At 47.3% G+C, this 24,145-nt stretch overlaps 1 protein-coding gene across 1 annotated transcript in view; it reads right to left on the bottom strand.

The window, feature by feature from the left end:
• Window positions 1-24,145, bottom strand: part of LOC146021000 (intelectin-1-like) — a 268,175-nt gene that overhangs the window by 206,578 nt on the left and 37,452 nt on the right. The gene's annotated exons all lie outside the window — the stretch shown is intronic.

The following is a 24,145-nucleotide window of genomic DNA, read 5'->3' as shown; positions in this document are numbered from 1 at the left end:
AGGCAGATTGATCAGTTTCTTGGTTTTAGTGAAGGGGTTAATTCCCTCCGGGAGTTGAGTTAATACTTAACCTTTAATAATGAATAAAAAAAAAAAAAAAAAAGTTTAAAACACATAAACACATATATATTTCTTAGACACACAGACAGATAGATATATACATACGGGAAGCGGTCATCTATTAGAATGAACTTAGGTCTACAGTCATTAGGTCGACCCCACTAGGTCGACTGGCAGGAAGGTCGACCTGACTTAAGGTCGACAAGGGCCAAGGTCGACATGACTTAAGGTCGAATTTGCATAAAGGTCGACGTGAGGAAGGTCGACTGGTCATAATGTCGACATGGGTTTTTCACTGTTTTTTGAGCCGACATGTGCCGACAGCCGGTATTTCATGCCCTACCATCCTCTAGGGCGTGGAGGAGGTTATAAAAGCTGTGGCGAGCGAAGCGAGCCACCGTGCCCAAAGCATTGCGAGCGAAGCGAGGGGCCGATTCTCATTGCCAACTGTGTCCATGTCGACTGTGTCGACATTCGGGTAAAAAAACAGTGAAAAACCCATGTCGACCTTATGACCAGTCGCCCTTCCTCATGTTGACCTTTATGCAAATTCGACCTTAAGTCATGTCGACCTTGGCCCATGTTGACCTTAAGTCAGGTCGACCTTCCAGCCAGTCGACCTAGTGGGGTCGACCTAATGACTGTAGACCTATGTGTGGTCTGACAGATGTACCGATTCCATACATACAGTATAATGTGTTCCTAATTCAGAAAGTATTTGAGTCTACTATACCCAGGTGAAAAAGCCCTGTATTATACAGGCTACGTGACCTCATTATGGGGGAATTTACTAAGATGTGTATTCTACTTCACATGTGATGTTGCTATGGGCAACCAATCCGATCCTGTCAACTATAGCAGGGATGGGGAACCTTCGGCCCTCCGGCTGTTGTTGAACTACATATATCAGCATGCCCTGCAACAGTTGTAGCATGGCCACATAGCAAACCTGTAACAAGGCATGCTTAGATGTGTAGTCCCACAACAGCTGGAGGGCCGAAGGTTCCCCATCCCTGTTCTAGAGGGTGCTAAATAAGAAGTAGATTCTGATTGGTTGCCCATAGCAACATCACATGTGAAGTAGAATACACATCTTAGTAAATTTCCCCCTAAACCTTTTATAATTTATGGTTTCACTGGAAGTAATAAACTCAGTCGATCCTGTATTAAATGACACTACCCAGCCCCGGCATTTACAAGGACTATGGGGCAGTTGTGTACTGCTGACCCTTAATTGAACTTATATTGTCCCAAGCATGGTTAGGAAACATGTCCCCCTACCTGGCAATGTCACTAGCGACTAGGCTGTTCATAAGCTAAAGATTGGTTCTGTCCGCAGAATCTTCACCACCACTGTGTGTAGAAGGCAATGCCGGGACTTTCATATTTATAAGAAAAGGGGTTAAATCCAATCATGCAGGCAGCAATGTCATTATCAGTACTTGCTAAATTTCCCATAATATAGTTCACAATGTTATCTACAAATATCGCACAATAAGCATATACGCCTATATCTGTAACTAGCCACGCCCATAGGGTGGAGCATGACACGCCCCCTTAACATCATGACTTTTTCACATTTTTATGGTGTCAATGTCAGCACATGAGCACATGGACCCCCATAGAGTGTACCACTTAGCTTGCCATGCACAGATCCTGATGGGACAAATGGATGCACTGTCCAATAGGAGGGGATGAGTAGAGCAGGGGCTGTCCTTGCTAATAAGGGAATTTTTCACATAGGGTTTTACTCCGTGAGGAGTTGGTGTGTGTTCGCACAACCTAATGGATTAATGGATCCCTGATTCGAAACAGGGTAAGGAGACCCCAAAAAATAATTTTTTAATCAAGAACGGGGGTGCTGTTCCCTACAGCATGGATGTATACATTTTACAGGAAAAGAAGGAAGGGGCTGTTTGTGGGAACGCCCACGAAATTTTTCTTTAAAATATAACTTTTAATGGTTTTTATTCTAATATTCCCTATATCAGGGTATGGGAACTTTACATAAACAGCTGAGATTTTGAAGAAGTTAAAATCACATACAATACATACACAAATACAGATATTGTGTTCAAAGAGAAGAAAATAAATGTGTTTTAAAAATTTACACGAGTGTCCGTTTTATGTGGCCCTGATGGAAAAATGAGTTTTGTTGTTGCTGTTATTCAGCAGTAAGGACTCTGATGTTACACCCTGTTGTCACACTATTCCAGTTTATAGTATAATGCTGTTTAGCCTCTTGACACAGGGCACAGTGATCAGTAGGAGTTACACATTGTCATAATTAATTTCGGGCTTTGGAGTGGTATTTCGCAGATGTATAGTTGGTTCTGCGCCCTCTCCTGGTCGATCTGAGTATATCAGTCTAAATATATCACTTTGCCCACAATTGCTGGGTTATATATATTGGAGCCCTCTCCTAGAGATCTGATCACACAGTGTACTGCAGTGTGCTATTTATATATATTTTATGCACCACTGATTCACAGAGTCAGATCTGGGTATAGTATAATGCTAACCCATCTAAATTCTAACAAACATTTTACAAAACATTTTTCTACTACAAGCTATCTGGGCTAATGGACATCTCTAGGACAGACAAGGTTGTTAGGGAATTGCAATAGATCAGCCTGGGCGTCAGCATGTGTTACCCCACTGCAATAACACAGACTTTATGCAGTGAATTACAGGTTTATGTGTGACAGTAATCATAGGGGTATGCATCAGGGAGACTGTGGCTGAGTGCCTCTTGTCTTCGCCCACCCAATAGGAAACATTAGGTAGCCATCTGTATTTGTTGGGGGGGGGCAGTCTGTGTGGTATGAAGTCACGGGCAGAGCATGATGAGCAAAGCGAGCCATGTGAGGGTACGCGTTACACTATTTGAGGGTCCATGTCGACAGGTGTCAACATCGATACACAAAAAATTTGAAAAATGTCAACCTTTTCAACCTTTTGAACTTGTCAATCTTTTGTTGTCGACCTAGTGACTGTCCATCTAGATGCTGTAGATTTATGAATCCACAACCAGCGTTGAAACCCCGTGTACACTGTCTATCAAACTCCCACTGCCAGTGGCGCAGCCACCTTGAAAGGGGGTGTGGCATCGGGGGACTCTTTTGCTTCTTTTTCCATCACTTTTGGGGAATACCCAGCCTCTCTGGAGATGGTGAATGGGTAGTATTAGCAGACTATTCTTCTATGACAGGAGTCGGGTGCTGCAGGAGAATATCACCCGGCAGCACCCATCTCCTGTAACTACAGAAGAGCTGGCACTTTGGTGTAACCCCCTGGGAGCGTGACAACCGGCAGCAGGGTGCACTGCCTGCGTTCAGCTTCTCTCGTCACTGACATCGAAATGTAAACAAATAAAGAGGGACTCCTAAAAGAGGGTGGTGCCTCTGCAAAGGGGGCAGGACCTCATGGGAAAGCCACAATTGAGAGCCACACCCCCATTTTTGTCACTATGGGGCACACTGTGAGTTGCTGGCCATGTCTCCAGTCCCTCTGTCACCCGTGAATAGATGCGCACAGCATCTATGCACTGCTGTTTTGAGAGAGCAGCGAGTGACAGGGGCCCTCCCACACCCTTTGCCGCAGGACACTGCAGCCAGCCCAAAAAAGGAATGGTCTCACAAAAATCAGGACAGTTGGGAGGATACGCATACTGAATCTGTCCGCATTTAAGGGGCATTCCAATTAGGCACAGGTTTTACCATGTATAGAATACTCCACATTATGGCCCTTATTCTGGTTTATTCGCAGCGGCCGCTCGTTCCCAGAGGGACCGATGTTTTGCTTATGCGCAGCAGCATTTCTGCACATGTGTATACACTGGGTGCGTGCGAACGCAGCACAAAGTTTGTTTGCTGGGTGCACGCACCCAGCCTTGCAGGCGTGGGGTGGAGAGGGGCGTGAGGTTCCGGGCTGGGGGATTAGCATATGGATATGCTGAGCGTACACATGCTAATTTGTCCCTGACGCACATGCGCGGGGGGGGGGGGGTTTCGGGCGGACAACTGACATAACCAGATGTCAGCTGCCCGCCCAATTCCCTACAATTCTGCGCACATATGTAAGGGTGGTCTGGACCACCCTGACATATACTTGCGCCTTCGCCATCATTCGATGCTCAGCGACGATCAAAAGATGGGGGAGGTTCCCACTGGCATGCGGATGTATGTTCATGTGAAACTCGCAAGGATGCAAATTCGCACCTGAGCGCGTCCACCAGAATAAGTGCTGGAATCTATCGATTTCCCCATCTGATAAAAGCCACAGTGTGCATTTTTGCCGCCGATTTTATCGAAGCTCATGAGACTGCAAGTAAAAATCCTCGCTACATTCTTCGGCTGGACCTAATTGATAAAGTCCTAGTGGACAAATAGCTAAAGAGTTTACTGATATGACCCTTAAGCTGTGTGCAAAGATCTCATTGCAATGCCCTTGCAATTTGACTGACAGGAAGTCAGCGTTTGTGGGTAGTAACTGGCAATGTCAGAAAAAAAGGCAGACATGTCCTGGCGTTTAAAGGTAGGTTGTATGATGTCAGCGCCGGCACTGATCAGCCTGTCTCTGTCGCAGAGTTGTGGAAGGGTCAGACTTGCACAGACTGGGGAAATCATTGCATGGTGAGTGAATTGTATATGGATGTGCGACAGGAGAGCAAATAGTGATATTTCCCGCAAATCACTTGCAGACTTGCACAGGGGTTCTCACTGTGTCTGGGCTGCGTCTATCTAGTCTCAGTCATCGGCAAATTTGCAGATGTTCAACCAGATCTGTGTCAGTCCTAATATATATTAACAGTAAAAATCAGCAGGTGTAGGGCAGTTAAGCAGCCAATGAGTGAGCCAGCGCTCACCCTTCATTGGGCGCAGAGTCTGAAGGGAAGAAGCTTGACTGCAAGGATAGTGCGGAGAATAAACAAGAGGACGGAGGGCCCTGCACCTTAGGGCTTACATATTAAAGATATAGGGGTATATGTATGAAGCGGTGATTCCAATTCTGGAATATTTATATCCTCTTTTGTCTCCAATAATTCTGCTGGGCATACATGCCAGTGTAGGGACTTGCAGAGAATTGGAATCCCTTGATGTGTGCTGAAAGCTTAAATGTTTTTATTAAAATACAGCTGGTGCCATGTAAGATGGGTAAAACAGATCGGGGGCATTCGTTGTGGCATTCATTATTGATTGGTGCTGTTACATTTATCTCACATGCATAAACTCACGCATGCAATGTGGTTAAACTCCACACAGACATAGGCATTCATCCACACTCACCCCACTTATCTAAGAAATAAAGACGCGTACAACTGAATGGGCTTAAAGGGGACGGCTTATTTATTTTGAGCAGGGGCGGCCTATTTGAATCTAACTAAAATTTATGTCCCTGCTCTAACTAAGGTGGCGGGCAAAGAACGGCATGCAAAATAAATAACATTGCTGGAAAATAACAAAGTAATAAAAATAACAAACTCCGGATCTAAGGGCCAATTGCCCTTAATTGCCAAGGACCGGCCACCTGCCAGCGTCCAAGACAACGGCTCAATATGAAGCGGACTTTTCAAAAGGGGCCAATTGCCCTTAAGGCCAGGGGGTTGACCTTCTGCTTCTGCCCCTGACCTCGCAAATAGCACTAAGGCAGAGCTCACCACTCTGCCCGAGTCATCAAAAAATTGGGCCACCTGCCCTAAACTACAAATGTCCGCCAGAATTTACGCTATCCGAAGTAGATGATCGTTAAGGTCCAGATGTGGGCCCACCTGGGTCGGTGATGCCCAGATCCCGACATCAACCAGCATCTAAGTGTAAATACAGCTCTAATTTAATTACCGTTCTTTCCGCCAACACAAAATAAGCCGACAACAACTAAACGAATAATGCAAACGACTTCTCAACAACTAATTCTGACTAATAAATGGGGCGGGCGGGAGGGCAACGTTTCCTGAAGCAAGAGGCAGAATCTTCTGGAAGCAAGAATATCACCCCATCAATCTCCACCTCTGACCTCAACCAGCCTATCCTGAACCGTCATTCAAATCAGCCAACCCGTCAATCAAGACAAGCCGAACCCTCAAGCCCAGATCAAGTGTGTGAGCTAAGGATTCCTGCCAATAGCCAGGTGAGTTTATGCTGTTTTCAGCCAGACAAGCTGGCTTCTACAGTCTTAAACTCCACACAGACATAGGCATTCATCCACACTCACCCCACTTATCTAAGAAATAAAGACGCGTACAACTGAATGGGCTTAAAGGGGACGGCTTATTTATTTTGAGCAGGGGCGGCCTATTTGAATCTAACTAAAATTTATGTCCCTGCTCTAACTAAGGTGGCGGGCAAAGAACGGCATGCAAAATAAATAACATTGCTGGAAAATAACAAAGTAATAAAAATAACAAACTCCGGATCTAAGGGCCAATTGCCCTTAATTGCCAAGGACCGGCCACCTGCCAGCGTCCAAGACAACGGCTCAATATGAAGCGGACTTTTCAAAAGGGGCCAATTGCCCTTAAGGCCAGGGGGTTGACCTTCTGCTTCTGCCCCTGACCTCGCAAATAGCACTAAGGCAGAGCTCACCACTCTGCCCGAGTCATCAAAAAATTGGGCCACCTGCCCTAAACTACAAATGTCCGCCAGAATTTACGCTATCCGAAGTAGATGATCGTTAAGGTCCAGATGTGGGCCCACCTGGGTCGGTGATGCCCAGATCCCGACATCAACCAGCATCTAAGTGTAAATACAGCTCTAATTTAATTACCGTTCTTTCCGCCATATCAGTTCAGCTTGAACTGACCCGCCACCAACCTAATCTCGACTACTCCCTCAGCTAACTTCTCAATGCGTCTATTAAATTCTGGAAAAACAAATCCATCCCGACCAAAGAGAGATGCACCCCATCCGGCCTGTACAGGGTCTCGTTTCTAAAGGAAATGGCCTCGTGCCTGACGACCACTCCGCCCTCCGTTGCTATAGCCCTGCCGACTACGGAATTGATCCGCCTACGTACCAAATCAATGGCGCCCGGATTGAGTGCATCTCTCCAAACCCTCCTAGGTATAATCTCTGACCAGAAGAAACGGCAAAATCTCCATTCTCTGATCAGGTCCAGCAATAAATTCCTAATCTCAAATCGAATATTGAGACCGGAATTATGCGTGAGGTCGTTGCCCCCCAAGTGGATGATGACAAACATTGGGTAACCAAACGCCCTAACTGACTCATCCAAAAGACCCCTCAACGCGGACCACCTCATACCTCTACGCCCCAGCCAGCGGATAAATCGCGTCTCAGGGAAACGTTCCGTATCCGTGGTGACCTGGGACAAGGACAACCAATAAATAAATGAATGTCCCACCATCCAAATCATATTGGTGTCCAAGCGTTGACCTGTAAGTTGAAATGATATATACCGTTAGAAAATTTGAAATCATGGCAAACCTCTGGCAACATTTTCAAGGGGAGCCCGGGAGATTCCCTTAAAGGTGATTTTGCAGTTCTATATTAAATTGTTGATAACTACTAGGAATGTGATTTAGGTGATCTATTTAAGACTAGTTTGATTATTGACCCACTTGAATTATGTATAATCCCTACCCGTTGTACCCTATTCTACTGGGGGGGGGGGGGGGTGGGTCACCCGATTTGACTTGAGGCAAAAAACACAAATCTTCCACCAGTTGGCTAGAGCCTAATTTAAGACTGGTGATAACACAAAAAATTCCTCAAGGCCCCTCAAACACTAAAGCGTGTTTGGGCGAGCGGCTACTCCTCAAATGGGCTCACTGGATTATGTCGGCCTGATGTATCGCTTAAATGCACCAGACCGCCATCTTCCGAGTGCTCGTATGTCGACCTGAGACCAACCCGCCGCAGCGGCTGCCGAAGCGGCGCCGATACGAAAAGAGTGTGTCCCAAAGTCGGCTGGAGAAAGACCCTGATGCAATATACAGCGCCTGAAAACCGACCTGAACTGGAAGTTAGTAAGTGGGGACCCGTCGATGTGCATCAGCCAGGCCCCGGGCAATTGAGGCCGCAACTCCACGTAAGCCAGAGCCGCTGCCACCGGACAAATCCGGCGGTCGCCACTCCGACCCAAATGGACCCACTGCCCCCTGCCCGCTACGTCGGTCTTTGAGCGCTGAATCTTGCACCATAAACCGTCGTGGTGCACGTCGACGTGGCCGAACAGCATAGGCGAGGGAGATGCCCTGGTTGCGGACACCAACTCGCCTACTCTGAACGCCCCATGGAAAGCCATGGCAAAGGCCAGCCTGAAAAGTCGAACCTCGTAATCGTTTGAGCAAATTACTCTTAGGGACCTCGAGATTCGACGCAACAGGCTGGCATCAATCGGCCGTCGCCTGTCGGGCAAAACCGGCCTGGCTCTGGCCCATCCCTTTAGCATCCTGGAAAGCAAGAAAGACTTGGTGATGTCTCTCTTCCCACCAAGACGCAAAAAGAATGATATGCCTGCCAGAGAGCGTCCAACAAAACTTCTGGACTTACCCTCCGTGTACAGGCTCCATACATAGGCATTAATAAGACGCTTATAGCTCTTACCTGTGCCACCCTGTTCCAGCAAGAACTCGCTCCAGCGCTCCCATGAGGCCAGATAAGCTCTAACTGTTGCTGGCGCTAGCGACCGCAGGGCCAGCTCCTCTACCCCTCCAGAGGCACCTGCCATAAAAAAGATGGACATTGTTCACCAAACTTCTGGGCTAGCGGCACAAGTTGCCTGAATCTTCCCCATTCGAAACGGGACAATGCATCTGCAACTTCATTAAGTACGCCAGGGACGTGCTTGGCTCGCAACGTAATATTGTTCGCCAAGCACATCAACACTATCCGTGCTAGAATGCGCAAAACTGGGAGAGAGGTTGACCTTAGTTGTGTAATGGATTGGACCACCCCTAAGTTATCACACCAAAAGACAACCTCCCTGTTTCCCAATTCTGCGCCCCAGAGCTCTAAGGCGACCATTATTGGAAATATTTCCAATAATAGCATATTCTTGGTCATGCCGTCTCGTGCCCAAGATTCGGGCCAAGCCTCTGCGCACCAACGTCCCGCATAAAATGCGCCGAATCCGGAAGATCCTGCTGCATCCGTATATAATTCCAACTCCGCATTTGCAACGGCTGGAGCTTGCCATATGCATATGCCGTTGAAATTATCCAAAAACATTTCCCACACTTTCAGATCCCTCTTCATTTCTGAAGATAGACGTAGAAAATGGTGGGGTTTGCGAATCCCGACGGTCGCTCGCTGCAGCTTTCTACAAAATATTTTGCCCATGGGTATTACTCTACATGCGAAATTAAACAGGCCCAATAAAGATTGAGCCTGTCTAAGTGTTAACTTAGCAGCCGCGATGGCATAAGTTATTTCGTCATGTAACCGGTGTACTTTATCTAATGGAAGTTTACACAGACCTCGCTCGGAATCAATTTCAATTCCGAGGTACACCAAATCAGTAGTAGGTCCCTCGGTTTTTTCCCCTGCCACGGGAACCCCGAAATCCCTAAATAACTCAAGTGCTGCTTCTAGTAAACTAAGGCACAGGTCAGAATTTGGAGGACCCACTAAAAGAAAGTCGTCCAAATAATGAGTAATGCTGTCAACTCCTGACACTTCCTGCAGGCACCACTGCAAAAATGTGCTGAAGCGCTCAAAATAAGCGCATGAAATGGAGCAACCCATGGGCAAACATTTATCTATGTAAAAACCCCCATTTAATTTAAATCCCATGTACCGAAATGCGTTCTTATGCAAAGGTAATAGTCTAAAAGCTGATTCAACATCCAATTTGCACATGAGGGCGCCAGGACCAATTTTTTTAATGATGCCTATAGCATCCTCAAATAAACAATAATTAACTGTGCATAATTCATCATCGATGGCGTCATTGACAGACGACCCTCTAGGACAAGAAAGATGCTGAATCAGCCTGAACTTTCCCTTAACTTTTTTGGGAACCACCCCAATAGGGGACAAAATTAGTCCCTCCACTGGTGGTGTTGCAAACGGGCCTGCCATGCGACCTAGTTTTACCTCGGCTTCAACTTTCTGTGATATTATGTCAGGGTGTTCCATGGCCGAGCGTAAGTTTCCCTTACTACCCGTACTAATTGGAGCGGAAACAGGTAATTGAAAACCCTCTGAAAATCCGGACTGTAAAAATATTGCTCCATCTCTGTCCGGATACCGTTCCAGCCATGGTAACATCCTGACCAATACAATTGGAGTTGGGGCTCTATCCAACGACAGGTGCCGCTGGACCGCGGCTTTGTTTTGTCGTGGACTGAGCCCCACCTCCCCCACCAGTTGGAGGTTTTGTGCAATCCTTGATTGCGTGTTGACCTCCGCATCTGATACAAAGGTGCCGAAAACGACACCGGTTACCCAGGTTGCATTGCCCATTATTAAATGAGTAGCACCTACCATGGCCATGTTTCGTATTACCTCCCTTATTAATATTATTGTAAGGCCTGCTCCCATATTGCCTTACCCACCCCTTATTCTCAGGAGCCCTAATAGGTGTAGCCGATTCGGCAACTTCGCCGTATAATTCTACGTCTTTCTTACCGAAATCGTACACCTCCCGGCCATGCTGCTTCCTCCTAAACTCTTCGTCATAGACCCGCCAACCGGGTCCGACGTAAGAGGTGTAGAGTTTATGAATAAGGAACTGGTATCTTACCAGGTTCACATACTCATCTGGATGTGTCTCTAAATAACAGGCCGCAAAAATAAGTATGCCTCTCACCCAATTATTATAAGTACGAAAGGCATCCTCGCTAGCTGGTCCTTTCTTCCTTGCGGCTAGGAGGGCCCGCCTATCTTTGCTTGTTAAAGCAAAGATATCTACATAGCGCCCTTTTCTGATCCTATCCCTAGCCCTAGGACGCAAACCCCGCTTAACAGCGGTGTTTGCGCATTGGACCGCATCGGACTCGACCGATACGTTCGAGGATCCTGAGCTATGGGACCTATATTCTCTACGCCTTTTCCGCCTTCGTCTCCTCGCGACGCCGTCCGAAGATGACTTATCCTCGGAAGACGTCGATGCCAATGAGGAATCAGAGGTCTCATTTCTGCGCCGTCTCTTACGAGACTTTGCAGATCTTTTCTTCTTAGCTTTCTTCTCTACCGATGAATCCTCTGACCCACCACTGCTAGACCCTGCATTATCATCCTCTGACCAGTCAGGATCATTCGTGGACTCACCAGTATCAGATGATGCTGCCCTTCTTCTTCTACGTTCACCGCCTCCTCGACTCGACGATGGGCCTTCCATGACTTGTTCCGTGGAATCTTGACCTGTCAATAGAGGTTCGTTAACAACCCCCATCACAGGTGGAACATTCGGCGATACCCTTTCAGCAGAGGAAATGGCATTTCCCCCTCGCGCCGCCGTAATAGTCGGAGCTATCGCCTTGGCTATGAGGTCAGATACTGACTCCAAAGTAGCCGAAGGGGCAGTTTCCCCCTGTCCACCTGTCCCGGTGGTTAACAGAGGAGCCACTGCCGACACCACCGCTGCGCATATAGATGTAAGCGCCGATGTGTCTAATGACACAGTGTTACCCTCTGTGTTCCTTCCTGCAACCGCGTCCGCATATGAGCGACCGGGTTGCGTCCTTGCCCCCTGTGCCGCCATATTGGTCTCCCTAGCCTTCTCCGCGACCAACCTTCTCCTTGCTGCCCGTCTAGATCTGGCGTTAGAATTTCTAACCCCTTCTACAGGATTCCTTTCCGAATCACTTTGCAGGTCCCCTTCACTAACCCCACCTTCTCCGTTTGACCCAGCAAAGGTGGCTTGCTCTTGCATACCGGATTCACTGCTCTGCGAATCCACTTCGTCTGATTCGCCGCATGAGGATACGGATTCGGCCGAATCCTCGCTATTATCCCGCCATGCAGCTACGGCCGACTTAAACATTTCAAATTCGGCATGAGTTAACTTATGTCTCATGTCCTCTATAAATTTCCCCCTGGGGTTGCCATTATAATTAATGTCACTAGATGGCGCTGTTGCTACATTGCCATTTTTTCCTTTTCTATGTGACCTCCTGCTATTCTCCCTTTCTCCAGCAGAGGGCGCTCCAGGCATAGAAGCGCCTGCAACACCCTCCTGACTGCGGTTAGTGTCACCCCTGCGGCCATTTCTGTTCAGCCTACCATTACTCCCACTACCTCCAGCGCTTATATGCCCTGTGCCATTTTTATTATGATGTGGGCGCGCAGCGGTCCTCTGACCGCTGCGCTGTGCCCTTTGTTTTACACTAAACCTCCCTGTGGATGATGCGGCAGCGACAGGCCTAGCGCCTGCGCTCCGCTTATTGACCCGGCTGGCTACCTCTACAGGAGGGACGGACGCCGGCTCTGACGCCAGCGTCCCCGTCGCTCTCCCCCTTTTCCCTGCCTTCACAGGCCGGCTCCCAGCACGGAGCCCAGCCCCTACAGCGTCCCCTGACGCGGCGGATGCTTCAGGCCTAGCGCCTGAGCTCCGCCGCGTGATGCAGCGATGCACAGTGGGGAGGGGTGCCGGCTCATCCCCGCCAGCCGCTCGCCCCCTCCCCCGTGACTGGCGTGAGCGGGCTGCCGGAGGGATTCCTGAGCCTCCGGCAGCACCGCCACGTCGCCCTGACCTGCCCTGCACATTCCTATTCACCTCCGGAGCGGGCGGTCCCGCCTGCGCTCCGACAGCCCTCCGTCTGGGGGAAGGGGATAGTCCCCTCTCCCCACCTCTGGACGGAGGCCTGGCTCTAGGCCTGTTAGCTTGCCCTGTCTCACCTAGCGCAGCGTATCTAGCGGGAGCCCCCGCAGTGCGCTTAGGCCTAGGTGACATGTTAGGTTAGATATAGACAAAGGGGAGAATTTTTAAGTGGTGAATATAGTTTAGTAGTGATAGTATAGATAAATGGGGTGAAAGAGAAAAGAAATGTAGAGAGAATATAGAAAGAATAGGAGAGAAATAAAATTGAAATATAGAATATCAATAACAGTTATTAATAATAATGTCTTTGTACTCAACAGTCCTCCTCAACGTTTCCTGAAGCAAGAGGCAGAATCTTCTGGAAGCAAGAATATCACCCCATCAATCTCCACCTCTGACCTCAACCAGCCTATCCTGAACCGTCATTCAAATCAGCCAACCCGTCAATCAAGACAAGCCGAACCCTCAAGCCCAGATCAAGTGTGTGAGCTAAGGATTCCTGCCAATAGCCAGGTGAGTTTATGCTGTTTTCAGCCAGACAAGCTGGCTTCTACAGTCTTTTTGTTGCATTATCTCAACATATATATATATATGCGCATTGTGACTCATTATAATAAAATGTTTATTTTGCTACTAACACAAACCCACCTTCATTTCAACTCATCTGTAGTGCAGACCCCCCCCCCCACCCCTCCCTTCTTCCCTTAATGTGCTAAATTGTCAGTAATAGGCAATTGGGATCACCTTTAGGGTCTGGCTGCGTCTAATCCTTGTTACCCTAATTGTTCTGTCTTGGGTATATCTACCCACTGAGCCTCCAATAGAAAAGAAGCATATCAATACATTTTAGCTAAATTAGGGATACAACAAGCAGTGGGTAACATCAGTCTATTACCATGGTGGCGTGTAATCGATTTGACGATCTACACGATTGACTATAATAGAAAATAGTAATAGTTCTGGTATGGAGAAAAAAAAACTTGTCACCTTCCCTACTCTTGCCATGGCCTGCTTCAGCCAGTAGAGGGAGCTCTATGCCCCCTCATTAGATGCGTAAACTATTAAGAGCACGCCACTCTCCTACGGTCTGCTTCCACCTAATCCACAAATGATAGAATTTAGGGGTAAGTGTACTAAGCAGTGTTTGAGAAATCCCTTTGGTTTTGCAGATAATAGTATTGTAACGTGCAGATTTACCAAACGCTAAGGGTGCGTACACACAGGGCGATATATCAATGCCCCCTTTTCATCGGCGACCAGAGATGGTCGCTGAAGAAAAGAAACCTCTGCCGGTGGTTGCGATTACAACGGGGCTGAAAATGGGAGTGCGCACCCGGCGATTTATCGCTGGGGCACACTCCCATCACTGGCAATATGGTTACCCAACTCCCAAAGTAGGAGACTGTGGAAAGTGATTCACTTGTACTGTTAAACAGGGCAAGGGACAGTGGGGCTGGGAAAGTGAGCTACTTTGAGCTCAAGAACGCTTAGTGCACTTCCTCCAACAGGGATCAAGGCGCTTGTGGAATCATGTCGGCCTCCCCTCTATGGTTCCTAATGCTGGTAATGGAAACATTAATAGGGCTCTTACTTTATTTTAATGTGGTGTGGGTCACACTTGAATGCTGGTAATGTCTGTCATTCTTACCTACCACACATCACTGGACGGTTTCCGACTTGCAACCTAATACAGGGAGAGAAAAGAGAAAGTACTCTCTGTTTTTGGGGGCACACTTTTAAATTTAAAACTTAACGTTTATTTATTTATTCATTAAAATTGATTTAGACATGACAAGACAGACATACAAAAAACATGTACAGATTCTGAGACTCCAATTCACAGAGTTCTCTGTTAATTGTTGAGGTACCACAATATATGGAGTGGACCGCGAATATTTGTTATTATGGTAATATACCTTATTTTACACCAGAAATTCTTGGTTTTTCAGGCTGTTAAAATTTTCTATTGACAGGAAAATTTGTGATAAAAGGAGAAAAGAGAGAAGAAGAAAGAAAAAAGAAAAGAGAGAGAGGGAGAAAAGGAAGGGGAGGAGAGAAAAAAAGGAAGGAGCGGAGAAGAAAGGGAGTTTCCAAGGGAGGGTTGGGGTGAATAGAAGAGAAGAGAGGGAAAAAAGAGAGATGGGGAAGAACAAATTGAGTGTCAGTACACCCCTGCAGTTTGTTTGTAATCACGGTGACTGCTGCTGATTGCTCTGTATGCCTGGCTAAACCAGACTGTGCAATTGAGCGGGTCTTACCGTGCGACAGTTGCAGATGAGGGTGTTAAATAGTTGGGCTGTAAATTCCCTCTCTGTTAGAGTGGGCGACTCCCTGATTGGCTGGGCCCTTGCAGGGAAATCTACCCTCAATCAGTGAGGTTTTGAGCCCAGAAAGTGTATAGTTTTAGAGAACAAAGTTTATTGCCTTGTAGGGTGTATGTGCACGCTGCTTTCTCCCACTTGCTTTGCAGTATTGGTGGGCGATGAGCGGTGAACCCCACCTTTAAAGACAATTTTTGAAAATTCCCAGTTGTATAGAGAAAAATTTCTTAGAGAATAAATGAAACAAGATAACAGGTGGAAGTAGTAATATATGGAATGTATGATATCAAGAAGGATCAAGAGAGTGGTCCTTTGGTCACAGTATCATAGTATATCCATTTGCAACTATCATCAGGTTAATCACCTGTATTTACAGTCGTAGGAAATATTCCTGTCACTATCTATATGATTTTCACTAAGAAAAAGTAATAATAAATCTCATTCCTAAACATGAAAAAATATCACTCAGGGTGATCTTAGTGGTTCTAGACCACTCAGAGCAGATAAAAGCAAAACAAAGGGAAAACAATGAAGCCCTTTTCCCAAAATGATAGCAGGACAAAACAATCTCTGTGGGGTCGTATTCACAATTGTATCAAATGGTTATAATGTTAACAGCCCCTTAATAGGGGTCTTACCACCACCCGGATAGTTGCCTGCTATGGTCTAAGGCAGTGGTTCCCAAACTGTGTGCCGTGGCTCCCTGGGGTGCCTCGGGACACATGCAGGGGTGCCGCGGCTTGGTGGTCCAGGACCAACTCAAATTATTAATGGTTAATTATTTATGAGCAAAACCAGTGCTGGTGGCTGCCAATCATAGAATGTGTACAAACAGCAGCAAATCCTGCCCTTTACCACATAACTAAACCTAAGAATTGCATATAAACCCAATCGAATTAATTATTTTTGGACCTAGGGGTGCCGTGAAAAAAATTCTGATTGTCTAGGGTGCCGTGAATCAAAAAAGATTGGGAACCCCTGGTCTAAGGGACAGTCAATCTGCTGCAGAAGGAAAGAGATTTTTCTTAGATCTGGACCTGATTGCAGTGATGGGGAGTCTGGTATCTCCTCAGTAGCTCAAGGTGCAAAAGTAGTTGTGGGATAGACAGCTGTTTCGCGGAGGTCCCGCTTCCTCAGTACTTTCTCTTTTCTCTTTTTGCATCATTCCTTACTCTCAGGGGAGCACCTCCACATCATCTATCAATGCATAAGCATTTTTTGATACTATAAAATAGTGGACTTTTTCACACAAGTATATTATATATACACCCAATACAATCAAAAAGTGGTACTGGTGCACAGGTTCTTTTCCCCAATTTACCTTTCCCCATGTTGTAGCAAACCTAATACAGGGGTAGATTTATTAACATTCGATCAGGGGCATATGCTCTATCCCCGTGCGCTAAGACAGGGGATAGCGCTTCCCCTGATCTATCACACCCGCGATGTCGGTGTTTAGCGTGCGGCGCTATGGGGGAGGAGGGCTAACGCATATTCGGTATTTTAAATGAGGCTCATACCTTATTTATGAAGGGTCCGGGTTGCCGCGTGCTCTTCCATTAACGTGCAGTGCATAGCGCCAGAATTTTCTGGCGCTGTGTAATCCAAAGGCTCCTTTTTTTTTTTTCATTTCAATTAACTTTATTGGTCCTCTCCCCGGCTGACAGTGTTCTGTCTCCCCGGCACCTGCTGGGCCCCGCCGTCAGATGGATGTATCTGAGCATGTGTCGGTAAACATAGCAAGACCAGGTAACCGGCGCATGCGCAGAACTTGGCAGCAGGTGGAGCGCACATCCGTTATGGGGATAACGCACTCCCATAACGTATGCAAGACACACAGTAAATTCAGGAGAAGAGAGGCGCCGCTTCACCACGATAAAGTGGTGAAGCGAAAGGGGGCACACAAGGAACGGTATGGCCACATAAATAAATCTACCCCACAGTCGGCAAGCTTCATATCAAACGTGCCTTGACCTTCAACGTGCCAGATACCCATTAACTATTACGTTTTTGACAATATATTAAAACTTATAAGACAACCCTGCAACCCATCTTCCATTATTCAGGCACTGAGAAAACGTACAAAATGACACGAATATGTTTTCTAAAACCTAGGTTTAATAAATTAATAGGTGCATGCCAGATGAAAAATACAAAAATACATTTAAAAACTGAACATTGCAGCATGAACTGCGTCACACAAAAGTGTCGGTAAACATTATAAAAACTCAGGCTCTTGTTTTAAAAAAAAAAACTTGCAAAAAAAAAAAAAAAAAAAAAAAAAGGTGGAAATGAAAATGATCAAAGGAAAACTGCAATGCAAATGTCATCAAAGAGCAACCGTTTCACAAACTCATTATCCTAATCGGATTATGCGGAACATAAAAGCCAGAATCACAATAATCTTGCACTAGGGGGAAAACATGCTGCTTTACAGTCACGACCCGTGTAGTTAGAGGATATCTCTGTAAGGAAAGCTCCGACAAAAACGGAGGCGTACATGCAGCCATTTACAATTCTTGTTACTCTGTAAACACTGAGCAGTAAAGCAGAGCAGACATTACTGCACAATGGCACTGATTGCCACAGTTAAAACAATTCTAAAAATTTGCTTCATTTCTGTTCTGCGAATACAAGAAAAATGCGCTTTTAATGTCCCTCAAGCCTCAGTTATGTGGATAGCTTCTAATGGACTCCATGATCGTGGATATTGGTCCAGGCCACGAATATGTCAATCTCTGGGAAGCAACTTCTACCTCAGAGATTACTTTATTGAACGGACAGGCTGCCAGAAAATAAATACGGAGTTATCCTAGAAAATGGCGGCCTCCACAAACTGCTTCATGCTTTAGTGATGTTTCCAGTTGAAATAATTAATTCTCGTAAATGTTGGCTCACTCCACAAAATGGCCGCCCCACCGCGCTTTAATATGACAAAGTTGGCTGTAACAGATCACTTTCTATGCAATAGAACAATCCTTCATTTCTACGCAACGGAACAATCCTTCATTCTCCGGAAAAAAATTTTTTTTTATTTCTTTTATCTTGATATCTCGTTCAAAATAAAATGTCTTCGTTTTTGATGAGCATTTCCACCATTAGACCTCTGATAGCGGATGTCATTGAGCGCTGCCATGGCATCCAGCTCTGGGGCGCGCATGAGAGTCGGCCCGAACACGATGCCAAGGTTCTCCGCGTTCATTAAGTTGTCCTTCTCTTGAAGAGTTACCCTGCGGGCAGTAGTGCCTAGACTGAAAGCTGAGGGTCTCCTCTTTCCATGGGTACAAGAATTTAAAAAATCGGCCCTTGGGAACCGGAGATATCAGACTTCAAAGCAGTGGTCCCCATCCAAGCCTGTTAATTGTTTTTCCCAGTCAGATATTTCAGGTTTTGTCTGACTTAAGGGCCCTACATACGCAGAGATGTGTGCCAGAGATACATAACGGGAGATTCAGCACAAGAGATTTCACTCTTGTGGCTCATTTCAGACAATGAGCCACATACAGAGAGATTTGTGTCAGAGATTCAAATTGGGAGATTCAGCACGGGAGATTTCAAATCTGTCACGACTGTCACAGCCGTACATGCCATCAAACTACACTGTGTATGTGTGTATATATATATATATATATATATATATATATATATATATATATATATATATATATAATGTGGTATAGGGGTCCCCATCCCCATTCCTAAACATAGGCGTCTAGTGCAAACACACAAACTGTACATATAAACACACACACACACACACACACACTGTATTATTCTTTATTATTGACTTTTTTATTTGTAAGGTGACAAAGTTTCCGCAGCACCATATAAGTATCTATACAACTACAAGTCCCAGCACATGTACTCTGACTAGCCTGACATTAGCCAGGGAACATTCACATTATTGACATCTGCAGCCACCTCACCCCATATATATGGGGCAACCAGACATTTGCACCAATGTGGGAGAGCATTTCATCACCAGCCCTGCAGACAATTCTGCCTCCATTGATTGCATTGCTTACTAGAACACAATGGTCCCTGGTATTTACAAGCCAACAAACCAACAAGGCTTGCAATGGCAGCCAATAACAGAACTTCTCTCATGCACGGCAGCCCTGTATGCCCCTCTGAGCTGAGCAGGGATTGGCTGAGCCCTCTTGCTGTGTTGCCATGTGAGGTGCTGTAGGTAGGGGCCAGGCTGAATCTCCAGGGCACTCTACTGACCCAGGGAAGGAGCCCTGTGGCTATGCTGGCTGATGTCTGTGATGGGGCAGGGCAGGCTGCTCCCGCCTATCATAGCAGCAGCTTCCCGGCGGCGGTGCTCCCCGCAGACACTGCCAGCTCCCCCAAGCCACCAGGTCCCGCCATTAGGGTACCTGTAATAAGCACCGGCTGAAGTGGGTGCCTGTCACAAATGGCAGTGGGTCCAGTCATTAGCGCCGGCTGCCGCAGGTCCCGACTCCCTACATTAATGTCAGTGACAGTGGACCCTGTAATCACCTCGGCAGCAGGGGTGCCTGTCATTAGTGCTGCGGCAGCGCCAGCGGAAGTAGTAGATACAAGGACAGCCTATAGCGGGAGTAAGCTATATGACACTGCTGTGTGCTGGGTGTCAGACCCGGGGTGCATTGCAGGGAGCTGTGAGTGCAGTGAGAGAAGCCAATACTTGCTTGGACTGACGCAGGAATGCTTCCGGGTGGCAGCGGCTTCAGTGGGCGGTGAGTGACAGCAGGGCTTCTTGTTGGCAGCGTCTTCAGTGACGGTCGCTCAGATGGCCCTGCTCATCCCCGCGCCACACATGCGGGAGATGAGCAGGACCATCTCAGCGACTGCTCTGAATTGACAGACAGGTCCGTTCTGAATCTTGTGCAGATTCAGAACGGCGGGGGCGCGCATGTAAATTGCTGTGTGGGCTATATACACAGCGATTTACATGCATTTTCAGGCATTTTCTGAGCGATTTGTTAAAATCGCTCAGAAAATGCCTGAATATTGTGCTGTGTGTGGGGCCCTTTAGAGTTTTTATGAGGATATGTTCCAAAAGCTGGGACTCTCCCCCTTTGATGGACATTAGTAGCTTGTCTCTACTGTTCCCAGAACCGGAGATATCAGCCTTCCAGCAGCTGGTTACTGCTCCAGCTCCACACACCTGTTATGTAGTTTTATAAACTCGTTGGCAGATTGCTCTGCCTCCTGAACTCTGATCCCCTAGTCCCCAATACCATTTGGTAGGTGGGATTCTCTAGTTTTTAATTCCATTAAAATCTAAGAAATCTATTTTCGGGAACTGGAGATATCTGCAGTCAAGCAAGCTGTCTTCCCACCAGAAAATTATGAATAATAAGCCCACTCCACTATATATGTTTATTATTATTATTATTTATATACATTTGAACTATCTATAATACTTTAACTGACCCGGCATATACTGGGTCACCTAAGTGTCCATCTCCGTGCTTTGCTCCGCCCCTCTGGAAACCCCCTTCTGAAAATCCTGCGTTTGCCCCTGTGACCAGTGTGATTTTTTTTTTTTCATATGGGAGCCAATGGTTTTTTTTTCTCCCTTGTGGGGTCCAATGTATTTTTCTCTGTGGGGGTCTGACGGTGTGCCTTGGCAATTTTAGAATCTTGTCTGGTGTGCCGGGAGGTAAAAAGGTTGAAAATCACTTATATAGTCAGATCGCTAGTTAGAAATAGCCATGGAATCACTACATGTGTATGGGCTTTAAGCGGTAAATTTTACTAAAGCTTCTAAAAATTAATAGAAGTTGCCCATGGCAACCAATCAGGTTCCCTATCACAAATATTGATATACAGTACAAGCCACCTGCGCTCAGAAAAAATGGGGTACCAAACCCAACAGAAATATTTAGACACAGAATAGTCTATACCGGCTTTACATCGTTTAAGTAAAAAATAGAGTACTTGTGTAGTTTCACGGTGGCAGGCTATGCTACGTTTTCAGTGGAGGCTAAGCTACATTATTAGCGTAGCCCAACAGCTGCCTAGCGTAGTCAGCATAGTGACTCCGTGGCAGCCCTGCGTATTCAGCGTAGTGTCCCCGTCAGGCGGCGTAGTCATGTACTGTCCCCGGAAGCTGCAGCTCTGTCCCCGGCGTCCCTGGCAAGCCTAGTGAGCGCCTTTCACAAAGCGCCAGTAACTGCTAGATCCCCTGCGCTGGCGGAAGCCATCTGTCTGAGACGCAGGAGCATCTCAGACGCTTGTGTGTCTCAGTAATTATTGCGGCAGGGTTCGGCAACCCTGTGTGAGCTACAGGGAGACGGACAGGGTTAGGGGTTCAGTAGCGCGTGCGTCTCCTGCACAAAGGGGGGTGCTGTGCACAAGTGCGTCTCATGCACAATAAAGGACGCATAGTGCTCCATGTTACATATTGGCAAATGCCTCCATTTCAAACCCCCACTATCCATGCCAGCCCGAAGCGTGGCGAGCGTAGCGAGCCCTGCGAAGGAACACGGTACGCTTCCTCCCAACTTGTATATATCCACGTTGGCGTGGAGTTGATTTTATAAAGTGTGGCGAGCACAGCGAGTCACCGAGCCCAAAGCGTGGATAGTGGGGGTATGAACAAGTCGGGAGGAGGCGTACCTTGTCCCCTCGTGGGACTTACTACGCTCGCCACGCTTCAGGCTGCCGTTGATAGTGGAGGTGTTTCAGGAACACATTCACACCTGTCATGTCAGGCAGGTTAAAATGGTCAATGGTTCCCACACAATGTAATAAGCGCTGACTGACTACACTAACTATGTAAGCTCTGGCTGGCCGCCAACGGGCAGGAAAATGACGCTGATACTGACAGGGATGCTGACTACGCTGGCTGCGGGAAAACTACGCTGATTTGGAAAGGGACGCTACACTAACTACGTAACTGCCACCATGAAACTACACAAGTACCAAAAAAGTTTTGGGATCCACCATAAGACTGTTTGGACCCGGGGACCCGTGGGTACACGGACTGACGCAGGTCTGGTGACCGCACGGGATCCCCGGCGTCCGTTTCCTGATTTGGGAGATCCCCAGGCGGCACCTAGCAGAGGGGCAGGTAGGCTGGTGTCCAGTTCTGCGGCGCCTGGTCGCCGGACAGGCCTGGGTTGCTTAGCAACCAGTCCGGCGCGCAGCTTCCGGGAGTTCTCAGGAACTCCCGGCCGGTTGCTATGCAACCGGTTGACGCTGAGCAGCGCAGCAATTTGTCCTGGCTGTTGCTAAGTGGCCAGGACACTTCCTTACTCGTGCTCAGCCAGCTGCCGGCATGTTCATCATTAGGGGCTGGTCAGCTGACTGCCCTGCCATTAATCCAGATCCTCCTCCTAAGGGGGCTGGACAGGATGTCTGATGCCGGTCATAATCATCCTGTGCCACATGCAGGATTGTTCCTGGGACGTGCTGCTGATACATTTCTGCATGAGCCTGCTTCACTTGCAAACATCTTGGGACAACTATCTTCCTGCTGCGGTAAGGTTGCTCTTTTGTGCATGTCAGTTGCAGAGCGGAGGTTGGGCATTATTCCTCCTTTTGGTTGGTGTAGGGTTGAACCCCTTAAAGTTGTGCTAGGAACAACTTTACGGTGTGCGACAAGGTCGCTTGGTTTTGGTTGCGACAGGGTCGCTTGGCTTTGGTTTTGGTTGAGACAGAGTCACTGTATTTACTTTATCATTATTTCGGTACTCCTATGTTTATTTATCCTTTTTAGTCGGGGTTATTAGTTTAGTCAGATTTCCTCTTGGACCTATCTCTGGCGGTCACCACAGGCTTGTCTTCCCTTAACACCTGGCTGCACCGGAGCTAGGGCGGGATTAACTCGTCCTTTCAGACGTGGCGGTTATAGGCGAAGCCTAGCGTCCTGCAGTCGGTGGTCACCAGTCAGAGAAGGCCAATAGAGCCAGTGTTGAGGTTAACGGGACCGTCCAGTCTGGGCGGCAGTTTGTTATGATCCAGGGAGTAACTACAAAGACATAGTTGCCTACTCTCCTGGGAAGGCTGGGAGTCTCCTGAAAATGCCTGAACCTTCCCACAATCCCCCTGTCATTGCATACAAGCTGGGTGGGAAATTCATGTCATTGTGGCCCTGCCCCCGGCGCCACTCTGTTGGGATTGTGCTCACAGGTATCCTGCTGTCGGTCTTCTGTGGCAGAATCTGAGTATCATCCCATTCACACTAATGTCCTCCACATAATGATTTGTGATTTGTTAACTGTCTTTATATATAGACATAATGGGGGAAATTTACCAATATGAAAAACCTAGTTTTTCGTATTGGTATTTCCCCTACGACTGCATACGACTGTTTCAGTCGTATGCAAAGTCGTGTTCCGGAGGGGAATGTACAAAGCAGTCAGATACGATTAGCGGCACATATATACGGCCGCTAATACGAATTCGTACAGGCAGTCTGCATCAGTCTGCATCAGTCAGATCCGTGCAGGCTGCAGTGTGTAAAAAAAAAAAAAAAAATTAAATAAATAAAAAAATAAACCAGCGTGGGGTCCCCCCCACAGCTGTAACCAGCACCAGGCTGAAAGAGCCGGGGCCGGTAATTAAAAATCAGGGAACCCGACAAATAGGGGTTCCCCGATTTTTAACAACCAGCCCCAGGCTCCAGGTCCGGGGCTGGTTCCCAAAATACGGGGGACAAAATGACTAGGGGTCCCCTGTATTTTAAGAACCAGCCCCAGGCCAAACCAGCCAGCAGGGTAATGTCACAGCCAAGGGACACTTATGATATAAGGTCCCGCGGCCAAAACATTAACCCTACCGACCCGTCAGCCTGGCCAGGGGCCCTGGGGGAGTGGGGACCCCCCCCCCAATGAAGGGATCCCCCCCTCCAGGATTTACCTGACCAGGCTGAAGCCTGGTGCTGTCCCCGGTGACCCTGGGCTGTGGTCACCGGGCTGATAGTGGTGTAAAAAAAAAAGAATAATCTATTGTCTAATACTGGGGCACTATGAGTCCCAGCAAGCCTCCCCTGCACGCTGGGACTTGGAGAACCACAAGTCCCAGCCTGCGGGGCATTAAAGGGT

This window comes from Crinia signifera, chromosome 7 (assembly GCF_055691185.1).
Source record: "Crinia signifera chromosome 7, ASM5569118v1, whole genome shotgun sequence".
NCBI classification, from domain to species: domain Eukaryota; kingdom Metazoa; phylum Chordata; class Amphibia; order Anura; family Myobatrachidae; genus Crinia; species Crinia signifera.
This window is presented reverse-complemented; position numbering and strand designations above follow the sequence as displayed.